The sequence below is a fragment of the Triticum dicoccoides genome, chromosome 1B (assembly GCF_002162155.2).
Source record: "Triticum dicoccoides isolate Atlit2015 ecotype Zavitan chromosome 1B, WEW_v2.0, whole genome shotgun sequence".
Taxonomy (NCBI): domain Eukaryota; kingdom Viridiplantae; phylum Streptophyta; class Magnoliopsida; order Poales; family Poaceae; genus Triticum; species Triticum dicoccoides.
Window position 1 is genome coordinate 62083707 of NC_041381.1, and position 6441 is coordinate 62090147.

The 6441-nt window shown below is 51.8% G+C and overlaps 1 long non-coding RNA gene across 1 annotated transcript in view; it reads left to right on the forward strand.

Annotated features, from left to right (window-relative positions):
- The window catches only part of LOC119301272, a 16549-nt gene extending 10319 nt beyond the window's left edge, over positions 1-6230 (forward strand). Inside the window, exons 2-3 of the long non-coding RNA XR_005146997.1 lie at positions 5853-5949; positions 6104-6230. This is a non-coding gene — a long non-coding RNA (uncharacterized LOC119301272). The remainder of the gene's footprint in view (positions 1-5852; positions 5950-6103) is intronic.
- Positions 6231-6441: the final 211 nt, after the last annotated feature.

Below are 6441 nucleotides of genomic sequence, written 5' to 3' on the forward strand. Positions count from 1 at the left end.
GGCCCAAGGATGCCCGGAGCCGGAGCCCGAGGGACCGGCATGGAGTACGCGTGGACGACACCGGTCCACGGGTTGGTATCATACGTCCATGGGAGAGTCACCTGCTGCTGCTGCTGACAAGGGGCCCCCCCGACGCATGTTGCTGCTTGTGGCCGCCCCCGCGGCGGTTGCCGCGGCGCCCGCCACCAGGCTGCTGGGGGGCAGCGGGAGGGGCGGGAGGCGCGGGCGGGAGGGGGAAGTACCCCGGAGGCGCGGGGGACGGAGGCTGCTGGCACGACGCGGGTGGGGCGGCCGGTGGAGGGGCGCCGCGTGAGGTGCCGGCGGCGAGGGCGTGGTGCTGCACACGCTTCTTAACCCCCTTCATCCGGCGCTCCTCCAACCTCAAGTACACGACGAACTTGGGGAAGGAGGGCTCCGGCATCAAGGTGAGGTTGGAGGCGGCGTTGCCGAAGTCCTTGTTGAGGCCGGTGGTGAGCGTGCTGAGGAGGAGGTCGTCGTCCACCTTGGTTCCAATGTCACGGAGCTCATCCGCCAACGTCTTCAGGCGGCGGCGGTAGTCATCAATGGACTGTTCATCCTGGTGACAGTCAAAAAATTCCTGCTTCAAAAAAACGCGGCGCTGAAGCTTGTTGTTGTTGAAGAGGCCGTTCAGCTTGACCCACATGGCGCGGGCGTCGTCGCCGGCGCTCACGGCCGTGTGGAACAAGTCCTTGGAGATGGTGGTGAAGAACCACCGGATGATCGTGGCGTCGATCGCGGTCCACTCGGCGTCGTCCACTATGGCGCGGGAGTCCACGGTGCCATCCACGTGATCCACGAGGTTGTTCTCACGGAAGAGCAGCGTGAAGTACCTCTTCCACGCGAAGTACGTGGAGTTGGAGGCGTCGAGGATCACGGGGACGCGTGCATGGACGTTGATGTCGCGGATCTTGGCATGGTCGACGACGAAGGGGTTGGAGTAGGTGGAGGCGTTGGACGACATGGCGGCGAGATCGTGGGGAAGGAGGTGGCGGGAGGCAGGCGGCGCGTCAGGAAGAGGCGGCGCGGCGTGGTGGGGAAGGCGCGCGGGAGGGGGGGGGAGAGGGCGCGCGGGAATGAGGGGCGGTGGCGGCGGCTTGGGGCGGCGGCGGGAGGTCGCGGCGGCGGCGGCGGCCCGAGGCGGCAGCTAGGGTTTGCGGAAGCTGGAGGATCAACTTGCGATAGATACCATGTAGAGAATGATTTGGTGCATCGATAATTAATTGATCGTACACTAGGAACATATATATAGGTACAAGGGGTGCGACTGGTATCTTGTCTTCTAAGATACACGTACATACAAAGGGAGACAGATACTACATGTACTGCATACAGAACCCAGACCTACGTACATGTACACATGTTCAACAAAAAGGAATCCTTGGTTTGGATTTTGCTATTAGTACATGAGGGTGTACCACGTTAGGTTTTGCTTGTGTATTTGGGCATCACGTGAGGAATGCTTGGATACTTTTTTGCAGGGTAAGCCATACAAAGAACCATGGCGCCAAAGGGTACCAGGTTTGAGGTGGAGAAGTTCAACGGAACTGGAAACTTTGGGTTATGGCAGACAAGGGTGAAAGATTTGTTGGCACAATGGGGATGGTTGAAGGCGTTGCGGGAAATCATGTCAGCTAAGATGGAATTATCATGTGATGGATAAAAATTCATGGAAGACGATTGGGAAGCCTCAAGCGTGTCGTGCAGCTGGATATGTTCGGCGGGGTCGGACTAGACAGTCTGACGGATCGACGTGAGTCGGTTGATACAGAAGACGATGGTGGGATCGGCGACGATGACATAGGAGCGTGATGTTGATGGTGACTGACTTCTGGGGCGTGGAAACACGTGGCGCAGGCCCCGAGGGTTTGTGTGGCTTCGACAAGACTATGACGCGGGGTTGATTCAAGACGGTGCACATGAGAGCTTGAAGTCGATGGGGCGCGAGGGTGGATGGATCTTCTACCATGGAGTCATGTTGAAGGTGGAGCTGGATTCAGGGGCTACGGTGTAAGGATCCAAAGAATCGAAGCCTATTCAGCGGGAAAAAGCGAGTGACACATAGTTCGGACTGGAGCACAGTGGTCTGATGGAAGCGTGAAACTCGATTTTGGGCCGGCCTCCCCTGCGTCTCCGGATGCGGCCGATGAGTCGGCACAGGACTCAACTCCCATGGTGTCTCCTGAGCTACAGGCTTTTCCAACGCCTTGTGGCCGGCGCTCCTGCAGCTCCACATCACATGCAGACGCGGCTTCGCGACAACATCGTCGAGAAGCTGGTGCCGACGGACGGCACTGTGCGCTACGATCCTCGGGGGCGCGCTTTTCATGCTGAACCACGGTCCTATCGACACGTGCTTGCCGACCATCAGTGGCGCGCCACCATGGAAGCTGCATACTCTGCTCTCCAGCACAACCACACGTGGACATTGGTTCCGCGGCCGCCTGGCAAGAATATCATTGGGTGCAAATGGGTGTTCAAAGTCAAGCATAAATTTGATGGATCGCTTGACAAGTTCAAGGCTCGCCTTGTCGCTCGTGGGTTTACTCAACAGTATGGCATCGATTATTCAGATACTTTCTCTCCTGTTGTGAAGCCTGCTACAGTGCGTCTGGTGCTCTCCCTGGCTGTTTCCCGTGGCTGGCAGCTTCGTCAAGTGGACATCAGCAACGCATTTTTGCATGGAATTCTTGAGGAGGAGGCATACATGCAACAGCCGCCAGGGTTCCAAGACCCGAGCCGTTCGAACTATGTTTGCAAGCTTCAGAAGGCTTTGTATGGGCTAAAGCAGCCACCGCGTGCTTGGTATGCTCGGCTTCACAATCGTCTTCAACAACTTGGTTTTGTGCCGTCTGCAGTAGACACCCCGCTGTTCATCTTTCATGAAAATGTTGTCACTCTTTACATGCTGGTGTATGTTGACGACATGATCATCGTTGGCTCTTCCACGAGGGCGGTTGAATGCCTGCTCCGCCAACTCTCTGCTACCTTCCCTGTTAAGGATCTTGGTCCATTGGATTATTTCTTGGGCATTGAAGTGATCCGCAATTCCGGGGGAATCAACCTTGTTCAGCAGAAGTATGCACTTGATCTACTGGAATGCTCAAACATGGCGAATTGCAGACTAGTTCCAACGCCGACGTGTACACATGAGAAGCTCACACAGGAGTCTGGCCAAGCACTGAATGAGGATGATGCCTTCAAGTACAGGAGCACAGTAGGCGCGTTGCAATACCTGACACTGACAAGGCCAGACCTGTCGTTTGCAGTGAACAACGTGTGCCAGTATTTGTCACGTCCCACTGATGTACATTGGGAAGCAGTGAAAAGAATCCTTCGCTGTGTCAGAGGAACAATATCCACCGGCTTATCCATTCGGCGCTCGCCATCAGTCCTCATGAGTGTGTTCACTGACGCGGATTGGGCTGGCTGCAGCGACGATCGTCGTTCCACGGGTGGCTTCGCGGTCTTCCTCGGACCAAATCTTATATCCTGGAGCGCCAGAAAGCAACCAACGGTATCTCGTTCCTCGACTGAAGCTGAATACAAGGCGCTGGCGAATGGCACTGCTGAAGCTACGTGGTTACAGTCTCTGCTGAAGGAACTACAGGGTAGCTCAGCCTCGACCCCCTGTACTGTGGTGTGACAATCTTGGGGCGACGTATCTCATTGCAAACCCAGTTTTTCATGCACGCACAAAGCATATAGAGGTGGACTTCCATTTTGTGCGAGAAAAGGTTGCCATGGGTGCTCTGGACGTTCGGTTTGTCTCTTCAGCAGATCAAGTTGCAGACGCCTTCACTAAACCTCTCACCAAGCAGACACTCGAGCGACTCCGTTCCAATCTCAACCTCTGTACCGGTTGAGATTGCGGGGGAATGTTAAACGAGTCAATAGCCTAACTGTAGGTTGTTAGGATCAGCTCGTGGACTGTATAGATAATGATCAAGTTAGGCTGTTGTAGATAAAATCCTAACTGAATTGTATCTATCTTGTACCCAGCCTGTGTATAAATAGAAGGCAAGGCCTGACGCATAAGTCAGGGCGATTCATTCCTTTTGACTCTTCCTATTTTCGGCGCCAACTTCTCCATACGTCGATCGGGTGCTGTATTCTCAACCCTAATAATAGCATCAATCTTAACTCTCGTGACACGCTACGAACAGCCACATTGCCCATGATGAGCACATTTATCATCTACATTTTCTCGACCTTGTCCAAGAACCTGTCCACATGGAGAAACGCTAGCCTTTGACCTTTCAAAGCATACTGAATTCAGTAACTTGCTTGAACCAAACATCAGGAAAATCATATGACACACTACTTGACTCTGAAAAGAACAGTAGAACAACCTTCTTGTCCTTCACATTCGTTGGGCATGTCCCCCAAAAAAGTAAAATTGGCTGGGTTCAGAGATGTTGAAGACTGAGCGCAACCTTTCTCATCCACATTCTAGACATTCAGTTGGAGGGAGGCTCATCATTCCTTGGTGCACGCCAGCTGGGGCTTCTCCGTGACACGCCAGCCCGAGCGAGGGTCATTGCCAGTTTCAACAACCTATGCCAATAAGCAACATGCCTAATTGCTGAACCAATGGAACTACAAGTATTAAAATTCTTATTTGCAGGCAACATTCCATTGTAACTGAATGGTCAACTCACACTCAATACATGCAATCTAAATGGAAATAGTATGCCCAAAGAGAATGGCAACTATCTATATATTCCATGGCTGCATAGCGAAGATGGAGCTGCATAGGGGTGTTAGCCATCACATTTGTATGCATCTATGCCAATTAGGAAGCAATTTTATGACCTATGTTGTTTATTTTGAGAGATTGGAGTCCACCAATTTCAGTCAAGTCTTATTGAGGAAAGTAGCGCTGGGTCGTAGTCGTTAGCACATTCCATGGCTTGTGTCGTCCGTTAACATCTCTAACAGTGTACCACATTATAGGTTTCTGTATCGTGGGATCAAAAGGGCTGGTTGGAAGGTAATGATAGGTGTATTCTTACACACTCATCAGAACTTGATTTGATTTCTAATTCAAACAAGAAGTGTAGAAAGAACTACCAGGAACTAAATTCCTCTGTCAACCAGCCTGAACCAATTCAAAATCAGGCTACACTTTTAACCAATCTCCAGCAGTGATAATAAATTTGTCAGACATCAAAAGGAATGATATTTTCAGTACTTCTCATCATAGATGGTACACTTTTACACTCAACTCATTTTAACTAATGTGGACAGTAGCAATTTTCAGCATAGATTGTACAGATCAATAGTTCTGCAAATGAGTTCAGCGTGTGGACGGGACAACTATGTTGAAAGGCATTAACAGGCATGCAATTCTCGTGATTAAAGCCTGTGGTTAAGGATTAATATGCATATGCGGGTGCATAGACCGAGGGCCACGCCTAGCATTAATATGTACTCTCTCCGTCCGGAAATACTTGTCGTAGGAATGGATGTATCTAGATGTATTTTAGTTTTAGATACATCCATTTATATCTATTTTTGTGACAAGTATTTTCGGACGGAGGGAGTACTGCTATCTAATCAGGCATTTAGGCATTTCCCGCTGTCTTGCTGATCAGGAGAGCAGAGGCAGGATAGGGATAGGAGCATGCACCAGGATCGTACAGATCAATAGATTGTACAGATCAATAGTTCTGCAAATGAGTTCAGCGTGTGGACGGGACAGCTATGTTGAAAAGCATTAACAGGCATGCAATTCTCGTGATTAAAACCTGTGGTTAGGGATTAATATGCATATGCGGGTGCATATACCGAGGGCCACTCCTATTATTAACAATGTACTGCTATCTAATCAGGCATTCAGGCATTTCCCGCTGTCTTGCTGATCAGGAGAGCAGAGCAGAGGCAGGAAAGGGATAGGAGCATGCACCAAGATCGTCAGGGAATAGTCAGGTTACACTTTAAACTGAAACTCTACTGTCTTGCACTCTTGCTCATGGTATTTAGATGAACATGCCTCTCAGAAGTCCACCCTCCCCCAATCATAATGGTTGCAAAAACAAGTAAAGCAAAATCATATTGGCTGTGTTCGTTCCACTCTGGACAGGCAGGGCCCTGCCACCCGCCTGCACCTCCATCCGCCGGATCCGCGTAGCCAGGAGCCACCGGAGCGCCCCCAGGGGCCAGATCTACGTCGGGGCCGCTGTAGCAGCCGTAGACCTGCTGCACCCGAGCCCCCTCCACCACCTGCGTTAGGAGAACGGATCCCGCCGCCGCCGGCCGCCAGGGGGCTTTGCCCGTAGGCGTGCGCCGGCCACAGCAAGGGGGGTGGAGGGGATGGGGGAGCGGAGGTGCCGGCGCTGGGTACTAGCATGCGAAGTTCATGACCTTTACACTGTAAAGACTTATGTGTAACACTTTAAATTAAAGGAGTACATGAATTTG